This window comes from Theropithecus gelada, chromosome 6 (assembly GCF_003255815.1).
Source record: "Theropithecus gelada isolate Dixy chromosome 6, Tgel_1.0, whole genome shotgun sequence".
Classification (NCBI taxonomy): domain Eukaryota; kingdom Metazoa; phylum Chordata; class Mammalia; order Primates; family Cercopithecidae; genus Theropithecus; species Theropithecus gelada.
The window spans coordinates 4,251,237-4,275,001 of record NC_037673.1 but is presented as its reverse complement, the minus strand read 5'-3'; positions in this window follow the sequence as shown (position 1 = coordinate 4,275,001).

Here is a 23,765-nt window from a genome sequence, read left to right as displayed (position 1 = left end):
TGTTATAAATGTCCCTCTTAGTAAGAAATTTCCTTATTCCATAGGTTTTGTCATATTGTGTTTCCATTTTCATTTGTTTCAATAATTTAAAATTTTTTCTTAATGTTTTTAATTGATCAAAGCATCATTCAAGGGCATGTTATTTAATTTCCATTCTTTTATATAGTGTCCAAATTTCCTCTTGTTGATGTCTAAATTTACTCCATTGTTGGGAGAACATACGCTTGATATAATTTCATTTTATAGAATTTTTTAGATTTTTTTCCTTACATATGGTCTCTTCTTCAGAATGTTCCATATTCTAAGAAAAAGAATGTGTAAGTTTTGCAGCCATTGGATAAAATATTTTGTAAATATCTATTAGATCCATTTGGTCTATATTGCAGATTAAGTCCATTTTTTAAAATTTTCTGTGTAGATGATCTACCCAATGCTGAAAGTGGGGTGTTGAAGTCTTCCACTATTGTTGTATTGGATTCTACATTTCTCTTCAGCTCTAATAAAATTTAGTTTACACATTTGGGTGCTCCAGCACCCAAAGGTGCATATGTATTTACAATTGTTATATCCTCTTGATGAATTGACCCCTTTATCATTATATAGTGATGTTATTTGTCTCTTTTTATACTTTTATTTATAAATAGAAATCTATTTTATCTGATATAAACATAGTTACTCCATTTTTTTATTTCATTGCATAGAATATCTTTTTTATCTCTTCATTTTTAATCTATGTGTGTCCTTATAGGTGAAGTGTGTTTCTTGCAAGCAGCCAATAGTTTCTTTTTTGAAAAATTCATTCAGCCACTCTATGTCTTTTGATTGGAGAATTTAGTTCATTTACATTTAATGTCATTATTAATCGGTAAAGACTTACTACAATTTTGTTATTTGTTTTCTGGTTGTTTTGTTAGTACTCTCCATTTCCTTTTTCTCTGTCTTCTTTTGTATATCAGTAATTTTAGCTGGTAATATGTTTTGATTTCTTGTTTTTTATATTTTATACTCTGCACTTTAACTCCAGTTCCTTATATTTTGACTTTTTGTTGTCTCTATTTATAATTTTGTATTGCTTTTCTCTTAACAAACTGTTGTAGTTATGATTTTTTTGATGGGTTTATCTTTTAGTGTTCAGGCTAAAAATATGAGTGACCTACACACCACAATTACAGTATTGGAGTATTCCATTGATTCAGTTGATTTCTCTTTGCACAATAGTGCCTTTTTCTTTCAGATTGAAGAACTTCCTTTAGCATTTCTTATGAGACAGACCTGGGTATTAATGAATTCCATCAGTTTTTGTTTGTCTGAGAAAGTTTTCATTTTTTTCTTCTTGTTTGAAGTATAACATTTCTGGATGCAATATTCTAGGTAGAAAGTTTTTTTTTCTTTTCTTTTCCCAGCACATTGAATATGTCCTTTGGCTCACTCCTGGCTTGTATGGCTTCCCCTGAGAAGTCTGATGCCAGCTATATCAAAGTTCCTTTATCTTTTATTTGCTTTGTTTCTCTTGCTGCTTTTAGCATCCCTTCTTTGTCCTCGACTTTTGAAAGTTTGATTATTATATGGCTTGGAATAGTCTTATTTTGGTTGAATCTACTTGATGTTCTTTGACCTTCTTGTACCTAAATATTCATATCTTTTTTTCTAGGTTTAGAAAGCTCTATGTTATTATTTATTTGAATACACTTTCAACCTCAATCTCTTTCTCTATGTCTGCTTTAACACCAGTAACTACTAGATTTACTTTTTTAATGTTGTTTTCTAGATCTTATAGGCATACTACTTTCTTTTTTTACTATTTCCTTTTCTCCCTCCAGGTATGTCTTTTCAAATAACCTGTCGTTGAACTTACTAATTCTTTCTTTTGTGGTAGGAATCTTGCTATTGAGACACCCTGATAATTTTTTTCAGTTTGTCAATTGAATTTTTTAGCTCCAGGATTTCTGTTTATCACTATTATTATTATTTTAATCTCTGTGTCAAATTTCCCTGATAAAATTCTGAATTTCTTCTCTGTACTATATTGGGGCTTGTTGTGCTTCCTCAAAACTGCCGTTTTGAATTCCCTGTCTGAGATGTCACACATCTCCATCACTCCAGCATTGGGCACAGTTCCCTTATTTAGTCGGCTTGGTGGATTCTGTTTTTGTGGATGTCCTTGATACTTGTGGATGTATATCTATGCCTGGATATTGAAGAGTTAAGTATTTAATTCAATTTTCACTGTCTGGCCTTGTTTGTACTCATACTTCTTGAGTGGACTTTCTAAGAATTCAAATGGGCTTAAATATTGGTACCTAAGCTTGTGGTTACTGCAGTTGTTTCAGCACTAGGCGGCGCACTAAGCTCAAGGATGCTAAGATCCTTGCAGATGCCTAGCTGCACAGCCTTGGTGGATCTGGGTTAACATAAAGGATAATTCCCTGGGTCCACAGATCAAGTCCTTTGCTCTCTTTCCTCGTTTTCCCCAAAGCAGAAAGAGTCAGTACATTGGGCTGCCTGCAGTTGGGGTAGGGGTGAAGTAGGTAATACAAGATTGTTCTTACAGTCTTCAATGTCTTTCCTTGTTATCATGTTACAGTCAGATACTGTGATAGCTCATCTGATTTTTTATTGTTGTTGTTCTTATGAAGGTGCTTTTTTGTTTCTATTTGATGGACGATTGCTGGAGGATTCTCTTTGGCCTTCTTTCTCTAGTTCCTTTCTTGTGTCTCTTTGACATGGTTCTCATTTGTCTTTGAACACTTTTAACTTTCTTTGTTGTGGCTAAAATTAGCCTTTGTCAAAGGAATATTGGCTGAAGAGTAATAAAGTCAGCATCAGATGTGCTTATTGCTACAGGAGTCATAACTCCTAGTCTGCTTTAGTCATATGAGCTTGGGGAGATATATATGTTTTATAATAAATTATACAATTTTATTTCCAAACAAAATGTAGCACTAGAGAGTGTTGCTGTTAACTCTTTTTATTTTTTACTTTTATCTATTTTCTCTTATATTGCAAATGTGGTTCATAATATCATTAATGTATTTGCTTATTTGCCTCTCTTACAGTCTTCAGAGAATAGGGCCAAAATTATAACACCGTTATCATCACTGAAAAATAGTCTACTGAGTGAAGTTTAAGATTCATTTGCAGTTCCTTTGAGTCTTGAAATATATCTCATTGAAGATATATTACCAGAATTATGTGTTAAAAATAACTTGAGATATTTCTTATCTGTGTGGTTATGTTAGCCATCTAATATGCAATTAGGGTAATTTGCTTTCATTACATTTAATGATTAATGTTTCTTCTTGAAATATATTTTAACTGCTAATATGTAAAACATTGATAAAGGTCAAAAATATATTGAGGATGGGAGTGTTGGCTCACATCTGTAATCCCAGCACTTTGGGAGGCCGAGATGGGTGGATCATTTGAGCTCAGGGGTTTGAGACCAGACTGGCCAACATGGCAAAACCCCATTTCTAAAAAAAAAAAAAAAAAAAAAAATATTTAGCCAGGTGTGGTAGTGTGTGCCTATAGTCCCAATCACTTGGGAGTTTGAGGTGGGAAGATTACTTGAGCCCAGGAGGTCAAGCCAGCTGTGAGCTGTGACGGTGCCACTGTGCTCCAGCCTGCATAATAGAGCAAAACCCTGTCTCAAAATCAAAACAATGTATTCAGAGGTATGCTTATAGATATTTTACATTATGCCTACTTGCCCAACTCCAGCTAGAGGTGACTATTTCTATTTGTATTGGGTTTTTATTTCCAGTTTTTTGTTTGATTAGTTGTTTGTTGTTGTTTTTGGCAACGATAGGCTAATGTATGTTTATTTTAACCTCTTTTGTTATATAAAATGCAACATAATACCATGCCACTCTGTAAGTTTATTTTTAAACTACATATGTATTCTGAATATCATTTAATAATTATATCTCAGTTTTTACACTAGCATAATATTACATTGGGTGATCGTTTTTAGGAATAGTCTTTTATTTATTTTTCATTCATTTCTGTTAGTATGTTTTCTGTCAAGAATTTGAAAGCAACTTAACTTTTTTATTTGCTAGTAACTTAATCTTTATAATTGTAGCTTAGGGTTTAAGTTTCTATTGCAATATGTTTTGCAATTCATGTTTCTGGGTCAAAATTTTCAGGTGTATTATGCACCTCTCTCAACGTGTAAATTTAAGTTTTATTTCAAGAAGTGTGTATATATGTGTGTGTAACTGTTACTGTTTTAAAATTAATTTGCTTCACTGTTTTGTTTTTCCTCAAAGGAAAAGTGTTAATACTGGGGGAATTAATTGCTCCAATTATACCTCTGTTGGAGCCTCTTTACGTATTTTCCACACCTATTATTTTCAGATTCTTTTGATAACATACTTAATTCTTTTTTATTTTCTCAGCTTTTTAATTCATATTCTATATTTTTAAAATTGCATTTCCAGTTATACATGCCCTTCTCAACACATTGTAATTTAATCTTAAGTTGATTTTTTGTTTTTTTGTTTGATTTTTCTTTTGAGATAAGGTCTCACTCTGCCAGTCAGGCTGGAGTGGAGTGCAGTGGTGTGATCACAGCTCACTGCAGCCTTGACATCCCCAGGCTTAGGTGACAGGTTCACCTACATATTTTTCCTGTTACCAACTTCTTTCTGATACTGATGAGCTTCCACTTTGCATTTTCCTTTTCTTTAGTCTAGAACTATCATGAGGTTTTAAATTTCTTCTTCAAGATATTTTTACTATTTGTCTTTACATTAACAATCACTGAATTTTAAAATTTTGTTGTATTATTATTGTTTCCTCTGCTTTATGGCTGTTTTGATTGTGTGTGTGTTTGTGTGTTTGTGTGTGTGTATCTGTAATCTTGCATTCTGAAAACTTTTGAGCCTCACTTTTTCTTTTTTCCTTCTTTTTTTTTACTGTTGTTATTGTTGATGTAGATCACTTTTTTTTTTTAAATCTTGCTGTGATGTAGCTGCATTTTAAAATAAATGGACACGTTGAGTTGTGTCTGTGTTTTCCTGGTTCTTCATATTACCTTGCTTCTCTTGCTTCATTATTTCTCTTCATCACACTTAAGGGCCAAATCACAGGACAAAAGTGATTTTATATACTAGTAAGAACAATTGATCCAAATATATGAAAGTCTTTAATATAAATGTGCTTAAAAGTATAATTTTGAAATTATAATTGAACAAACAGGATAAGGGGGATAGATGGAAAATAAATTTCAACTAGTCCTTTGATGAACTGGTATAGTAATATTGAAAGAACAAAAGTAAGAAAGATACAAAAAGCATAAATAACATGATCAATCAACACTTTTATCTAAAAGTTTAAAAATTTATATTCAATAAGAATACACGTTTTGTTATATTTTTGAAAATAGAACATGAATTGGACAACAAGACACAATGCATTCTAAATAATTAGGGTCATAGAGTGTTCCCCAACCTCACAGCCAACAACAATAACACATTTTCATACATTTGGAAATCACTAAGCCCATTATTAAGTAATCCTGAGACTACAGAGAAAATAATACATGAATTCTGAAAACAGTATAGCATAATGATAAACAACTTTAGGCATGTAAGGTTATGAGTGTATGTTTAAAATAAAAATTGGAGCTTTTTTTAACTTTAAATAAATTTTTGAGAATACAACGGAAATCTAATTTTAAAAAACTAATCATCCCTCCAAACACTTAGGAAAAACATACACTAAAATAAAAGGTTAATAAATTTAAGTACTATAATCAATTTTAAGAGCGAACATAACAAAAAAAGATTAAAATGAAAAAGTGATATTAATAGCAATACTAATGAAGAAGATAATGAATGCAAATAAACAGAATTTTTAAAAGAGAATGACTAGAGAGGTAACATAGATATAATAGTTTGCTCCAAAAATAGCAGAAGCAAAACAGTGGCTTATTCCTTCTCCTTTTACAAATCTCCCCAAATGATCAGCGATAGAAAGTAACCAATAAGAACAAACAAAAAACAGACAAGCCCAACAAACTAAGCCTGTTCATTTCATCATCTCCCAGAAATCTCGTGTGTATAATTTTTCTTTCCTTGTAGATGGGACCACAGAGCAAAAACACATGAGCCATGACAATTCAAGTATTAAATTTCCATATATGTATTGTCTTTTTCATTGTAAAATTCCAAAAGAACACCTTATAACTTTATAGCATGTTCAGAATTTTGATAATTAAATAAATTGCACCTTAGAGTTAGAGCTGTTCATTCTATTTATTTAGCAGATATTTACTAAGTGTCCACCACTATTGTTTTAAGTATCACCTGTTCAGTGAAAGAAGCTCAGATGAGGGCCCTATCCATATAAAATGCACATTCCAGCATTAGAGTCAGGTAATAAAAAGGTGAACATAACATCTCAAGCGAGTAGTGCTGTGGACAAAATAAAAGAAGGGTTTGGGGGAGGGATGGATGTGTGTATGGGTGTGGGTATTAACTTAGGGGAGGTCTTGAGATGAGAATGAAACATAGTGAAGTAAATAACCGGAGAATGGAAGAAATGCAAGTCCAAGAACTAGATGGGTCCCAGCAGATGCAGGTCCTCACAGGGCCATGTATCAATTGTACCTATGGGCAAGTAATACAGTCTTGACTACAATAGGTTCAATACATATGGATTAGTTTTATCAGGTAATTGGAAGTCTGAAGTGGAGGTAGTTTTTAGTGTTAATTTAAAGGTTCAAAAGTGTCAGTCATCAGATTTTACAGAAACCTAAAAAAAAAACTAATCATCCATCTGAAAACCTAGGGGAAAACTTATGAGTAAACAATGAAAGCATAATACATTTCAGAACTATAACAAATTTTAAAAGAGAAAAGAACACAAAATTTAAATGAAAAAAGTGATATTAGTCTTAATACTAATCACAATTGTATCCCACTCAGAAAAAAAAAAGGAAGAAAAGGCAACCAGGGTGCTGTAAATCTTGCATCAGGAAACGTCAAAATTCTCTCAGAACTTTCTAGTAGAATTATGTATCATTGGCCAGAATTATTTCACAAGGCTGGTTACTCACAGTTGCAAGAGTGGTTAGAAATCTGGGGGTGGGGGTGGGGTGGGGTTGTTTGTTTCTTTCTTTGTTTTTTAACTAAGCTGTACATATTTATGATTCTCAAAGAGGCGTTCTGGTAAGAAGACATAAGAGAATAATGGATACTGAATAGACAACACTATTATCCTTTGCCATATAAAGGTTGGAAATACTGATTTCATCACATTGTGTTAGGAGGCTTTTAGATGGTTTTAAGCAGCAAGCAGAATGATTAAATTTAAATGTTACTTAGGTGTTTTTCCTGCTGCATGTATAGTGAGTTGTAGACAGGTGGCAGCGGAAGCCAAGATAACAGCTGGGGAAGTGACTATAGACATCCAGGTGAGAAGCAATGGTGACCTGGAAGGTAATGAAATTAATAGAGACAGAGGGACCTAGAAAGGATAAGAATATGAAGTTACCAGTCAGTAGCCCATCACCTCTCCAATTCTGGAGGTGTGAGAATATGGCAAGAACTCCGTGAGGAATTGGAAAGGTAGGGTTTTCACCCCTGACACAGGTGTAGTCAGCAAGTCCCATTCAATGTTTTCAGTTTCATAGTCAGCCTCTCACCATAGCTCTGCTGAGAAATGCATTGCTTCTCCAACCTGCCATTGTCCACTCTGATTTGGACAGCAACATCTTTTGTACTTTGGAGGGATTGCTGCCACTTTTCTGCCCCTTGTGAAGAAATATTTTAAAAAAAACCAAAAAAACCTGTGATTCACTTCACCACCACCATCGATGATGATAATAATAATAATATTGATGCTTTGGTCATTTAAGTGCCATCAGTTGAAAATTAATAATGACAGTTTCCAGGTGAGGCAGTACTTCTGAAGGGACAGCTCAGCCCACAAACTAACCATGTCCACTGGTAGTATTTGCAGTCCTGTAAATTTTTCCCTTTGGAAGGCCAGAGACTAACACATGGCAACTAAACGTAGCACACTGTTTAAAAACTTGTTAAATTTTTTTAAAGAAAGACATTATTAGGACAATTGATGAAATTTAACTGTAGTATGAGAATTAGAAGCTCATCTCTTATCAGCACTAGCTTCCTGATTTTGCCATTTACAGTTCTGTTATGTAGGAGAGTGTCCTTTTTGGTTGAAAATGCTTCACAGAGTATCTAAGTGTGATGGGGCATAAGGCCAGTCAATTTCTCCCCAATTCATGAAAAAAAAATTATTTAAATCATACTTTTAACTTGAGGTTTGTAATTGCTTTAAAATTTAAAGGAAGACAATAATAATGGTGCCGTTTTACCCTAGAAATTAAAGGTGCTTCTTTGTTTTAGCTACTATTTCAGAATTTTTTAGCCTGCTAGGGGTATGTTCACTTGCTCATATTAAATGGATAAAGCAGTCACATAAATTCAGTCATTAATATACCTCTTCAGCCCTGACAATTTATAACATCTCATGTTCTCAGTAGCATACTAAGACTAGATGCCAACCTACTGTAAAATCAAATTTTATTTCTTTGATCCTAAACCTGTTCAAAAAACACCTGCTCAGAGGGCACTCACTTTTTACTATTACAGCAGGTCTACTCTGTAGAAGATTCCATGGATTTTTTTAGAAGGGGTGTGAGAGTTCAGAGTTCTCTTGAGAATGTTAGGGATAAGTTAGCATACTGTTTGCTAATTGTCCAGTAGAAGAAAACACTGGAAATGTCACAAAGTAATTATTGCTTACAGCGCACCTGCTGTGAAAGCATTCTTTCAGTAACTGTTTGTTGTTGATACCTGAGAGAACTCCCTCCAAAGAAGGCAAAGCACATAATTACCAGCCCTTAGTGCAAGCCCTTTTGGAGAAATTCTCAGTTAAACCCACTCTTTAGAGTCAAATAGCAAAGGGGCTTGTAATTAGATGAGCTCTTCTTTAGACATGAACCAACATAGATAATGCCAGATAATTAGTAGATAATTTTCTAGGTATTCCTGGCACTGAGTGCTAAAAGCAAAATTAAGTCAGGCAAAGCATTCTGAGAATTGCCTGTGGCCAGCATGTTGTAAGTGTTAATTGGGAAGAGAGAAGAGGAGATCTTTAAGCTGGAATCTGAATTACTTTTTCCATTGTCCTGTTAATCGAGTGGCCTGATAATGGCCAATAGCATGAATAATTTGGTAATTGAAAGGCAATATATGATGTGAGTTGTTTATTGGAAACAACCCTTAACTTTAATCACTGGTTTGAATAATATTTGAATTGTGGAAGGGAAGACATTCAGTAAGCTTTTCAACAATCGTGCATGTGTTTTGTAATTTTCAATAGCACCCTTCATTCAGTGAACGGCTAATTGGTGTATTTACATCCATGTTCTGAGAAACAGTTTGATTGGGGTGGTGCCCAAGTTCTGAGGGTTTGGAGATAAATCTTGCATGTCTCTTTTCAGGAATTAATGCACTACTTCAAAATTTCCTCAAAAACGTCACCAATGAGCCACTTAATTACATATCCATAATTTTAAAAATTGTGTTAAGACAGAAGTGGGTCAACTGTAGAAGAAATGGGGGAAAAATGCGGAGACAATGTCTAAAGGAATAAACTCAAGATTTCCATTGTTGAAGCTTCTTTAGAATAATTTTATCCATTTAATCAGCAATACACTGCTAATGATAGACTTCTCTGGCAAGATTGTTGCTTTCAGCCTATCCATTACCCAGAATTCATATGTCCATGACGAAGAGTGCATGTGTTTGACTGGGAGTTAGGGACTTCCATTCTAAGTCCAATGTTAGCACATATTTCCTGCACGATCAAAGGCATATAATTTTCTTTCTTACTCCTCTGTTTCCCCATTCATAAAAATTAAATAAAAGCCGTGTTTACGTAAGGCATTATTTGAAGGAATAAATTATATAAAATCTTATGCATTAAAATTGTAGCATGCTATGTAAATGTTAGGTCTTATTTTCATTATCAATATGGATTAAAGATGCCATGAAATTAAAGCACAAAAAGGGAATTTGTGTAGTCAGAAGAAATTGAAATAAATGCTTACAGTATTGTAAAATACATTGCGGTCAAGAATTATGGGCAACTTTTCTCATTGTAAAAATCATTTCTGCCCATGGAATCAGACTCCTACCTTTTAATAGTTTCCTGCTCCTCTCTGTCCTTCTCTTTCTCATCTGTTGAATCGCTAAATCCTGCCTCCTCTTTCTGGGCAGTATTTCCTGGTCTTACTCTCTCCTTTATCCTTCTTAGTCTCTGCTCTCATCTTCTCCTCTTTGAAGAGGACAAGAATTTCCTGTTTAATTGGCCTGTTGTTGCTGCACCCTTTCAAGTGGTTCTCAAACTAGTTGAGTTACAAAATTCTACATAATCTCTACACTAAACTAAAAATAATTAGGTTTATACATTTGTGCTAAATTTGATATGAGCTTACATTTAATTCTAACAGACAATTTAGGCATGAAATGAAGACTTTTTACGTTATGAAAATTTTCCGATTGGGAGCATACTTCCCCTGGCTTCATGTCCTTTGGCATTCCCACGTGTGGCCTATGGGCTTCAGCACTGGATTTGGGCATCTGAGCTCCAGGGCACAGCTAGGGGGCAGGGCAGTGCCCCAAGGAGCTCACTTTAAGAACAATTGCTCCAGAAGGCAGGAAGAAGGCTCTCCAGTAACATTTGCCTCACATCATTTGCAGAGAAGCAGAGGAGGGCCACCGCGCCATGGGGGTGCAGCCAGCTGGGTGAGGTCCTTGGGGTCACACAGAGCAGGCTGTTAGGGGCTGTGACACTTGGGGATCCCTGTGGGAGAGAAGGTGTTCATTGAGTTTCCACCCGCCCTTGATAGTTTCCACCCACCCTCGATGAGTGTTGATGCAGGTGGACATGAGGTGTCTTCTCGTGGTGATGCCATCAGGATGGATGGACTCATTGGGGTGAAAGGTGGCCTCAGTTACCCACTAGAGTCCTGGCAGGAGCTGATGAGAGCATCAGACAGTTAGGGTGATTTATTTCAAGTGAAAATTTCCTTTCTTTTTCTAAGAGGGTTTCTTCGTTCTTATCCCAGTTAAGTGTCAAAATTAAAATGATTTTTAAAACCTTTTGTATCCCCCAAATGAAAATAAGCAAAATGCTTCTGTTGGTGTTTGCAGATGAAATGAAGCTCTCAGGATCTGCTAAGATTCCGCAGCCCTAGAAAGGGATGGTAACGTCTTTCCTCACCATGAAGCCAGGTTTTCAGGCTGCTGGTCAAGGCGTCCCAAACCCCCAGGCTGGGGCTGTCACCTGTTACAAAGCTTGATGCATTTGCTTTTGATCCTATACTACAATTATTATTTGGAGACAAAGACTACTTATTATTGCATAGCACCCTCAGCCATGTTCACAACCAGGGGACATTTAAGATGTATCTTGAGAATGCATTTCTTGTACGGACAAAGGCAATTTGTCAATGAAAAGTCAACAAAGGTGAGTAGGGGACCATTTGCCCTGCCTGCCACTCACCAGGTGAATCGTGCTGAGTTGGCTTTGAAGGTGGCGGGGAACAGTACCCTGCAGAGCTGACAGTTTAGGCTCTGGGAGGCAGTTAGTTAGGCTCTGGGAGACAGTTAGTTAGACTCTGAAACACAGTTTAGGCTCTGGGAGACAGGCTCTGGGAGACAGTTAGCCTGTGGGAAACACTTTGAGGAGTCAGGCCCAAGCTCCCACTGCAAGGTCAGTTCTCAACAGCTGCAAGTCCACTCGAAGCCACCTTGCCCATGCGTGGGATTCTGCAGGGATTCTGTCCCAGATCCGGGGAAGACAGTTTGCCTATGGGCTCAGGTAAGAGGCCTGTGAGATTCGTCTTCAACTCCGCCTGGCCAGGTAATGGATGTTTGGTGGCCTCAAGGGGTGAAAGGTGAAGCCACTCACAGCACTGCTATGATCTCAGGGTGCAGGCTGGGCCTCTCTGCTGCTACATCACATTTCACCAAGAGGCTGAAAAAGCAGGTCTTGTAGGAAAACAGAACCAAAACAGAACCTGGCTGCTTTTTCGTCATAGCCGTTGTTGTTCCAAAGGGACAGGATGGAATCCCACTTTAAAATCTTGTGGATGTTTGTAAAGCCAAATGGCTTTTGTTCTGCCTTTTCTCCTCTTTGACTTTCATCCATGTGGGTTTCTTTTTCCTATTTTTAGAAGCAACTGTTCTTCATTTTGAGTGTGCTTCTAGTAACTCAATCCCAGGGTAATTCGACCGCAAGGCCTCTCTGCTCCATGCTGAGAGGACACAGCTTTCAGTGTCTGTCGTCTTGACCAGGCCCTGTCTGTTGGGAGGGCTGGTGGTGGTGAGCCATATGCAGAAAACTGAAACTGGATCCCTTCCTTATACAAAACTATACCTTATACAAAAATTTGTATACCTTATACAAAAATTAACTCAAGATGGAGTAAAGACTTAAACGGAAGACCTAAAACCATAAAAACCCTGGAAGAAAGCCTAGGCAATACCATTCAGGACATAGGCATGGGCAAAGACCTCATGACTAAAATACCAAAAACAATGGCCACAAAAGCCAAAATTGACAAATGGGATCTAACTGAAGCGCTTCTGCACAGCAAAAGAAACTAGTATCAGAGTGAACAGGGAACCTACAGAATGGGAGAAAATACATCTCAGAATGAATTGCTTCAGGTGAAGAAGACCCTGTCCAGCCCTGACTCTGGGAGGTGTGAAGCCCAATTGAGATGAGGACAAATGTGACTTTGAGGAAGGAACTGCCACCACAGAGATAATTAAAGCAACTCATATTTTATGCACAGTGCCCACCATATTTTCACATGAGGGTGTGCTCATGATCTACTGTGAGTGTTAGGAGATCACATTTCCTTCTGTCCTAAAGCAGAAGGCATGATTCTTCCTTGATTGAAAGCGCTGTTCCCTATGGGAACATTACAGCTCTGCCCTATCCAACTCGTTGGTGGTCATATGATGGGATTTGGCCACTGAGAAGGGAGCAAAGGTGGTCTGAGTCACCCACAGGCCAACATGGTCACATTCAGCAGGAAAAATGAGAGTAGTTCCTGAAAAAAGAGGAAGTGCCCTTTTTCCCACTGCTGAGGTGACAGGCAACACTTCACTTGCGGCTGCTCTTCAGCCTGCATCCCAGAAGGAGAATGACAATGACTCAGAAGACCAGCCATCTGTGGAAAGAACACCATCATGTGAACGTAACAGTAAGCGAAAAAGCAGTCTCTCATGGTACTTGCCACTGAGATGTTGTTGTTGGGGGTGGTCATTACTGCAGCATGATGCTGCCTGTCCTGACTGATACAGCCCCCAATTTTCTGCCAAGCACTTCAAAACTTAACTCTCTCACCAGCTACTGTCTAGGCATTTTTTTCTTCTCTGTTTGACCAACTGCCTTTACTACATAGACCAAAGTAGGCATTCTTTCCTTCTCTCCACCTCTTCGATTCTCTCCTCTCAGATCATCTCTTGAGTCCATGCCACCAGTACACAAGAGCTGATTTTTGTTGACTGGGCTATCAACGTAGGAGGAACTGCATGTACAAAATTAAATTCTGGATACTGAAAAGTGGAGGGTGCTGTGAAGACTGTACCCTCCCACCTATTATTAAACATCTAAACTATATATCAATATATGTGTCTGGATGATAATCAGAAGAGTGAAAAACAGTCATGCCTTGCTTAACCAGGACATGTTCTGAGAAATGTGTCCTGAGGCATTTTCGTCTTTGTGCAAACATTGTAGAGTCTCCCTACACAAACTTGTTGTTGTAGCCTACTGCACACCTAGGCTACATGGTGTAGCCTGTTGCTCCTGGGCTACAAACATGTGCAGCATGTTACTGTATCGTAGGCAATCATAGCACAATGGTACATATCTATGTATCTAAATATATTTAAACATACAAAAGGTATAGTTAAAAAATAGTGTTATAGGCTGGGCATGATGGTTCACATCTGTAATCCCAGCACTTCGGGAAGCCAAGGTGAGCAGATCACCTGAGGTCAGGAGTTCGAGACACAGTCTGGCCAACATGATGAAACCTTATCTCTACTAAAAATACGAAAAAATTAGCTGGGTGTGGTGGCATGTGCCTGTAACCCTAGCTACTCGGGAGGCTGAGGCAGGAGAATTGCTTGAACCTGGGAGACAGAGGTTGCAGTGAGCTGAGATCATGCCACTGAACTCCAGCCTGGGTGACAGAGTGAGATGCCATCTCAAAAAATATATGCAGTATTATAAATATATGGGACCCCCTTCATATATGTGGTTTGTCATTGACTGAAGCATCATTATGTGGTACATGACTATAAAAGCGTAGGCTTTTGAATTAAAACCAGAGTCTATTTATCTTCTGCAGAAAATATTTTTTCAGATATTATTCATAAGAGTTGTACATTCTTTGGTGGAAATGTGCAATATTTTGATATTGCATGCATTCAGTACAATATGTATTGATCAAATGAGAGTAATTCGGATATCTATCACCTCCAATGTTTAGCTTTTCTTTGTACTGGGGTTATTCTAATTCTTCTCTTGTAGCTTTTTTGATCTATGCAGTACAATGTTGTTATTATACTCACCCTACTGTGTTTTTGAACACTGGATCTTACTCCTTCTGTCTAACTGTATTTTTATTCCCATTAACCAATTCTCTTCATCGCCCTTCTTCTCTCCACTTCCCAGCATTTGGGAGCCAATGATCATCTCTCTATCTTCATTAATTCCACATGCTTAGCTCCCACATATGAGTGAGAATGTGTAATATTTGTCTGTCTGTGCCTGGGTTATGGCATTTAACACGATGACCTCCAGCTCCATCCATGTTGATGTGTGGGGAAAAGGAAGAGAGATCAGCCTGTTACTGTGTCTATATAGAAAGAAATAGACATAAGAGATTCCATTTTGTTCTGTATTTGAGATGCTGTTAATCTGTGATCCTACCCCCAACCTTGTCCTTGCAAGAGACATGTGTTGCGGTGACTCAAGGTTTAATGGATTTTGGGCTGTGCAGGATGTGTCTTTGTTAAACAAATGCCTGAAGGTAGCTTGCTGGTTAAAAGTTATCACCATTCTCTTAATCTCAACTACCCAGAGACACGTACACGGCCAAAGGTCGCAGGGACCTCTGCCTAGGAAAGCTAGGTATTGTCCAAGGTTTATCCCCATGTGATAGGATGAAACAATGTTGCTAAAAAGTTTATCTCAAGGCACAGGATTTTCCTTTGAACTTATTCATATCACAGAGGTTTTTGTTCTTATGTCTTACTGCTAATTTCCTCCCTAAAAATGATCCTATTGTCCTGCCACTCCCCTGTCTTTAAGATGGTAAAGATAATTATCAATAAATACTAAGGGAACTCAGAGACCGGTGCCGGCGTGGGTCCTCTGTAAGCTGAGCGCCGGTCCCCTGGGCCCCCGCTTTTCTTTCTCTATACTTGTCTCTGTGTCTTATTTCTTTTCTCAAGTCTCTCGTTCCACCTTACGAGAAACACCCACAGGTGTGGAGGGGCAGGCCACCCCTTCATTGATGCAAATGACAGGATGGCATTTTTCATGGCTGAGTAATATTAAATTATATATATAATTTTTTTATCCATTTATCCATTGATAAGCACTTAGGTTGATTCTATATCTTGGCTATTGTGAATAGTGCTGCAATAAACATGGGAGAGGAGGTATTTCTTCAATATTTTGATTTCCTTCACACACCGAGTAGTAGGATTGCTGGATCATATGGTCACTCTATTTTTAATTTTTTGAGGACCCTCAATACTGTTCTCTGTAGTAGCTATGCTAATTTACATTCCCACCAACAGTGTGTGAGCATTCCCCTGTCTGCATCCTTGCCAGCATCCGTTAGTCCCTGTGGTTTTGATAAAAAGCCATTCTAACTGGAGTAAGATGATATCTCATTGTGGTTTGGATTTGCATTTCCCCAATGACTAGTGATGTTGAGAACTTTTTTCATACAACTGTCGGCCATTTGTCTGTTTTCTTTTGAGAAATGTTTATTCAGATCTTTTACCCATTTTTAAACCAGATTATGTGTTTTTCACGTCTGAGTTGTTTGAGCTTCCTATATATTCTGGTTACTAATCCCTTATGAAATTGATAGCTTGCAAATATTTTCTCCTATTCCGTGGATTGTATCTTCACTCTGCTGATTGTTTCCTTTGCTTTGCGAAGCTTTTTAGCTTAATGGAATCCCGTTTTTTCATTTTTGATTTTGTTGCCTGTGCTTTGAGGTCTCATCCAAAAATCCTTTGCTCCGACCAATGTCCTGAAGAACACATTTTAAAAGCTTCCTTGTAACTTAACATGGCATCTAAGGCCCATTAGGTGGTGACTTGGAAAAGGAGAAGGCTACAGTCTCTGGATTATAAATCACTGACCTCAGCACCTCCTTCAGTGTTTCTCTCATCAGCAAAGGGCAGAGCCACCCATTCATTGTGTATGCCAGGACCTTTGGGGCCACACTCCATACCCCACTGCAACCTCCCACTTTCTGTCAGTAGGTCCCGAGAACTCTCACTCCTAATCCTGTTTCTCTGTCTCACTTGCCAGCCTCTTCTGCCCACATTGCTGTGTCCTCATGGGGCCACTGTTAAGGTACAGACCAGCCTCCTCCCAACCCTGTGACTCTTCTCCATTCATTATCTTCAGTCCAGCTTTGTGGGCCTTTTAAATTCAACAAGTGGGTCATGAATTCACTGGCTGGCACCCTCCATGGCTTCCCATTGTTCTAGGGGACTGGATCCAAATCCCTACATTATTTGCAAGACCCTACATCATCAATCTCAGCCTGCTGCCTCTGTGATCTGGCCCCTGTCCAATCAGCTCAAGAGTTCCTCATCTCATGCACCCCAGACAGGAATGACCTTCCAGTGTCTCTTTCTGGATCAGTTGCTCACAGGTTAAAAATAATCTGCAATGACAAGATTTCCATGAGTGATTTCTTAAAATAAGTTTTTTGATCCCCGGGTAAGCCTTATACTGACATAGATCGTCATTGATTATAATTGAACCCTGCACATTCTCACTTGGAACTTTCACTTTTGATAATTAATTTTATAAATAATGTAACTATTTGCTTAACATGTTCTTATATCTATTTTTCTCTAATTCCCAGGAGGCCATTCTCCAGCGAAAACTTTTTGATTCCATTTAAAATATATGAGAACGGGCAAGCCTTCTGCTTACGAGCTACCCAATGGTTCCCTTTTACTCCTAGAAAAATATCCAGAAGCCTTCATGACTCCGTGGTCCCAGACGATCCCACAGTCCCACATGACTCCACTGTTCCACATGACCTGGCCCCTCGCACCTCCCTGAACTTCTTGCTGTCATGACTGGTCTCTAAAAGGGCTGAACCTGTTCCCTTTCAGGGCTGAACCTATTCCCATTCAGGACTCAATCTATCCCCATTCAGGGGTCAACCTATTCCCATTCAGGGCTCGATCTGCTCACATTTAGGGCTGAACCTATTCCCATTCAGGGCTCAACCTATTCCCATTCAAGGCTCAACCTGTTCCCATTCAGGGCTGAGCTTGTTCCTATTCAGGGCTGAACCTATTCTCATTCAGAGCTCGACCTATTCTCATTCAGGACTGAACCTGTTCCCATTCACGACCGAACCTATTCCCATTCAGGGCTCAACCTATTCTCATTCAGGGCTCAACCTATTCCCATTCAGGACTGAACCTATTCCCATTCAGGGCTCAACCTATTCCCATTCAGGACTGAACCTATTCTCATTGAAGACTGAACCTATTCTCATTCAGGACTGAACCTATTCCCATTCAGGGCTGAACCTTTTCTCATTCAGGGCTCAAAAACCTGCTGCTGTTCTCTCTGCACACAGTCACTCAAGGTCTCCACATTTCTCCTGCTTCTCTTCATGAGGTCTCTGCTAAAATGTGATCTTCTCAGAACAGCTTTCCCTAAACTCTCTATTCAGTGCCCTACTGTATTGTTGGCACTGGAAATAAATTAGTGGGAAAATTCAGTCTAGAAACCCTGTACTTAGGGCTCTTTCTCTCTCATGGGAGTCACTGCCCTGCAGCCTCCTCCCATTCATTTATTTACCCATTTGTTCTGATTTGTCTTATTCTCACATTTTGAATTGTTTCCTTGTTTTTTCTTCATTTCTTTCAAAAAAGGATTCATGGCCACTTATGCTCTATTATGCTCATGAGTCTATTATGCTCATCGTTCTACTCTCATCTTCTAGAAGAGTGCCCAGTGCTTTGTAGGCCTCCTGTGGATTCGTTCAATACATAGGCTTACCTTGCAAATTGGGTAGACTTTTCCAGAAGTGTGGCCAGAGGTAAGACTTCCTTGGAAGAAAAGTAAGAACTGGAAAAAGGCCACTACAGTTAAAATACATGTAGTCTGGGCAAGGAACTGGGCTGTGGGCTTCAACAAATCAGAGCTTTTCTAGTTCACCGAGAAGAACAGATTCAATTTGGTAAAAGGTGGGTGCATGCAAGACATTCAGTTAGAAAGTGGCATCGATGTAACAGGCACAGAAAATGAGTGCCTTCTCCACTAAAACGCAGGAGAAGGAGTTTAATTGCTAACCTTCACTGGAGAGACTCCATGCACTAAAGAATGCATGCTGACCTCTGTAAGAATCAGCAACAAAAGTTTGCAATAGAACAGTGTACAGATGCAGGAACCATGAAACAGTCCATACTCCACGGGAATGAAATGCCCTGGCTAGAAGCTCAGGTCGTGTTTTAGTCCAGCTGGTCTGTTACATAACAAAATACCATACACTGGGTAATTTATAAGTAACAGAAATTTATTACTCGTAGTTCCTGAGTTTGGATAGTCCAAGACTGAGATGCCAGCAGGTTCGGTGTCTGGTGACAGCCCATTTCCAGATTCACAGGAAGCTGTTCTCACTGCTGTCGTCATGTGGCTGAAGGCGTGAAAAAGCTCCCCTGGGCCTCTTTTCTTCCCGCGGGCTCTACTCCCATGACATAATCGCCTCCCCAAGTCCCCACGACCTATACCACTGCCTTATGGGTGATGCACAGCATATGAGTTTAAAGGGACCCGAATGTCCACACAGAAGCAGATTGCAGATCTCGGAGGGGTCTGACGTCTGTGATGGGAAGGGTGAACTTGCACTCAGGAGAACATCTCTTCAGTGCCACATTTTCTTTTCTTTCTTTCTTTTTTTTTTTTTTTTGTTTGAGATGGAGTCTCGCTCTGTCACCCAGGCTGGAGTGCAGTGGCCGGATCTCAGCTCACTGCAAGCTCTGCCTCCTGGGTTCATGCCGTTCTCCTGCCTCAGCCTCCCGAGTAGCTGGAACTACAGGCGCCTGCCACCACGCCCAGCTAGTTTTTTTTTTGTTTTTGTTTTTTTGTATTTTTTTAATAGAGATGGGGTTTCACTGTGTTAGCCAGGATGGTCTCGATCTCCTGACCTTGTGATCTGCCCATCTCGGCCTCCCAAAGTGCTGGGATTACAGGCTCGAGCCACCGCGCCCGGCCAGAGCCACATTTTCATTCTGAAGTTTTATACAAAGAAATCCTGAGACTGAGTCTAAACCTTCAGTTTTCCGAGTCCTCTTGGCATTCAGCCAGTGTTGTGAGCTGTGAGGTCAAGATATAAACACCACCTGGCCTGTTCGGAGCGGCAAAACTGAAGCTGGGGTATCTGAGAGAAGCAGCGGAGGAGGCCTTGCTGGGAAACCCTTGAGTTGAAGATCCTGCAAGACTCATTCCTGAGTGGTCCCCTGTCCCTCTGCCCCATTCCACACCTCTCCTCGCCAGAGTCAAACGTGGTGGGCTGCTCTGCGGTACCTGAGGGTTAGCCCCTATCTCCCTTTCACATTTCATGATGCCATTTTCTGCACAATTTGCTTTTTCAAGGCAGAAAGGACTAGCATAGTTTAACTGGGGAAAAGTGTTGATAGTGATAGTGATAATTGATCGTGACAGTGATATTTAAAATCTGTTTAATTATTAAGAAAGCACTAGGCTCTCTGTGAAAGCATTGGCACCGCCTGGCATAGGAATTGATTGTTTAGGTGATTTCTTTTTTTTTTTTTTTTTTTTTTTGCATTTCCTAGGTTTCCTCCTAGGGTTTTTATGGTTTAAGGTCTTATTTTTTTTTTTTTTTTTTTAATTTATTTATTATTATTATACTGTAAGTTGTAGGGTACATGTGCATAACGTGCAGGTTTGTTACATATGTATACTTGTGCCTTGTTGGTGTGCTGCACCCATCAACTCGTCATTTACATCAGGTATAACTCCCAATGCAATCCCTCCCNTTTTGACAGTGAGGCAAAAACTCCTGTAAACATGAGAGTATGCCTAAAATTGCATACCTTTTTAAGATTGTGTTATCATAAGATTTTATAAATGAGTATAAAAAACAGTCAGTGGTTTAATCTCACCTTTAATGAGTGTTACTATGTTAATACTCAGGACCATTTAGAAAAGTAAAACCAATACATTTTGAGACAACAAGCAAAAATTCCCAGAATATTTCTCAGTATTCATTTTTTCCTCAATATATGCTCTATTAGGGAAAACTGAGGCAAAGGAAAACCAACTCTGGAAAAATTAGAACAAATGAAAATTTTCATCATTATTTTTATTGCAGACATATTTTATTGTACCTATTATTCTAAAACATAGAAACAGATTCTATTAAAGAACAAGAAAGAACAGAACTAATAAAAAGATGCAGTAAGAAAATCCGTAAAAGCTATTTTTTTAAAAAAATTTATTTATTATTATTATACTGTAAGTTGTAGGGTACATGTGCATAACGTGCAGGTTTGTTACATATGTATACTTGTGCCTTGTTGGTGTGCTGCACCCATCAACTCGTCATTTACATCAGGTATAACTCCCAATGCAATCCCTCCCCCCTCCCCCCTCCCCATGATAGGCCCCGGTGTGTGATGTTCCCCTTCCCGAGTCCAAGTGATCTCATTGTTCAGTTCCCACCTATGAGTGAGAACATGCGGTGTTTGGTTTTCTGTTCTTGTGATAGTTTGCTAAGAATGATGGATTCCAGCTGCATCCATGTCCCTACAAAGGACACAAACTCATCCTTTTTTATGGCTGCATAGTATTCCATGGTGTATATATGCCACATTTTCTTAATCCAATCTGTCACTGATGGACATTTGGGTTGATTCCAAGTCTTTGCTATTGTGAATAGTGCTGCAATAAACATACGTGTGCATGTGTCTTTATAGCAGCATAATTTATAATCCTTTGGGTATATACCCAGTAATGGGATGGCTGGGTCATATGGTACATCTAGTTCTAGATCCTTGAGGAATCGCCATACTGTTTTCCATAATGGTTGAACTAGTTTACAATCCCACCAACAGTGTAAAAGTGTTCCTATTTCTCCACATCCTCTCCAGCACCTGTTGTTTCCTGACTTTTTGCAATCTACTCATCTGACAAAGGGCTAATATCCAGAACCTACAAAGAACTCCAACAAATTTACAAGAAAAAAACAAACAACCCCATCAAAAAGTGGGCAAAGGATATGAATAGACATTTCTCAAAAGAAGACATTCATACAGCCAACAAACACATGAAAAAATGCTCATCATCACTGGCCATCAGAGAAATGCAAATCAAAACCACAATGAGATACCATCTCACACCAGTTAGAATGGCGATCATTCAAAAGTCAGGAAACAACAGGTGTTTAGGTGATTTCAATTAGGCCAACTGCTGTGCAGATAAGCAGGACAGAACCCTGCTTTATCAGCCTGATGACCTTGGAGACGGCATGTCTGGGATTAAATGTGACATGTCAGGTACTTTTTTAAAAACACGTGCGCAAAAATGCTCAGGCCACACCACAGAGCGAAACAAACCCTATCTCCATCCTTCTCTCCCTCCCTTTCTCCTTTTCTTTTTTTCCTTCTCCGCGCCAACCTCTTTCTCTTTCTTTTCCTTCTCTCTGTTTTTTTCCAACACACACAAGCTGGTGGCTGAGATACCTTGCTGTCTTTCTTATGAAAAGGTGTTACCACAGACTCACCGTGAGCTTGGGTTTCAGCTTTAGTTCACTGTTTCAGTGGTATTCCTCCACTCATTAAATATTTGTGAAGTGCCTGAAACCAGGTATGCCCCACAAAAGCTTAGTAAGTATGTGTAAGTTTCTTCTCTTGTTGAACTTGGATTGTAGAAGCGGAGACTGACAAGAAGAAAAAGTAAAAGCAAATAACAAACACATAAACAGACAGAAATGTGTTCTGTAGGCGCAACTGTGACCATCCTTGGGGTCATAGTGATGAAACTGGAGAGAAAATAGCAAACCTAAGACAGGTTTTTGAGACAGAACTCACTGTGTCTCCTGCATTTATTTTCTCACTCCCTTCTCCCAGATAACCTCCACCGCTGTGTTCAGATCAGTGACATTTCCCTTCACACGAGCTTATAGCAGTATGGAATACGGTGCTGATCCGTGTGCATTGACTACAAGCAGGACATCAATACATGGTAGGCACTGGAATTCATGAAACTGAAAACCCAGGGTGGTGTGTAAGCACCCCAGAGGCTGATGCACAGGGGCCTTAAGTCCGGCTTCTTATGATGCACACCCTAAGGCCAGTCTCAGGAGGCTGAGCTGAGAAAATGTGGAAGAACAAAACAAAAACACTAAACCTCCTGAATCTCTGCAATGGCTTAAAGTGCTATTTTAACTTAATCATGTATTTTGTGTATGACTGTGTTGAGGTGGTACCGAGTAATACTGAAAATCCTTAAAGATGCTTCTATGTTGTTAGAAGTTGTTGAAGTAACCATTTTTTCCCCAGAAACTGGACCCAGATCTGAAAAGCAGATGAATTCATTGCAGTTACTAAAATGTCTGAATTAAAGAACTACCAACAGTTATGTATTAAAATCAGCTTGCATACAAAACTGTACTAAGTAGCCTCTGTCAGGTACTGATTGCTGTTGGAAGCCCCTCCATCAGGATATCAATCAGGATGTCACTGGGATTGTACCGTGCCCTGGGAAGTACAAGCCACCCACCCCACACTGTTCAGGACTCTGTGGATGCCTTTGTTCCCAGAAAAGCAAGCTGCCTCTAAACCAGCAATCCTCCCAGGTTTATAGAATCATGCTTTCTCTTTGTTGAATGCACCCTGTGAGCCTCTGCTTTGCTTCCTGTTTATCCCCGGGCTAGTGAGAGGCAAGTCATCCCTCTGCTACTGCCCAGCCATTTGAATTTCTGGAGACACTGAGATGTGACGAAGCAGACGTCAAGTGAACCGTCTCCTGTCTGAGTTGGACAAGCAGCCTCTGGGTTTAAACCCCTGAACTATACTCAGATTGTACATACATCAGCTTGTGTTTCTTTGTGACTGGCCGCTTGTTGGTCCATTCTAGTTGTATGTTTTTATTTATTTAATAGATGTGTGCTGTGCACCCCTCTGAGTGCTACGAGAGAGAGAGTAAACCTTTAACCCACCCCAGTGAACAGCGAAAGAACTAGAGACCCTAAAAATTATGACAAATACCTGAAAATGATGCCATTTTTCTTTTCTGTCACTATCAGCAAATAATTTTACCTACTACACTCAAAAAATAAATTGAGAAAACTAAATGGAGATACTGAAAAGGAAACAGTGAGCAAGAAAGATAGTGTGCCAGGTACAGCTAGACACAGTTTAATGCCAGCAATAAATGTTTAACGCCTCCAAATACATTAATTA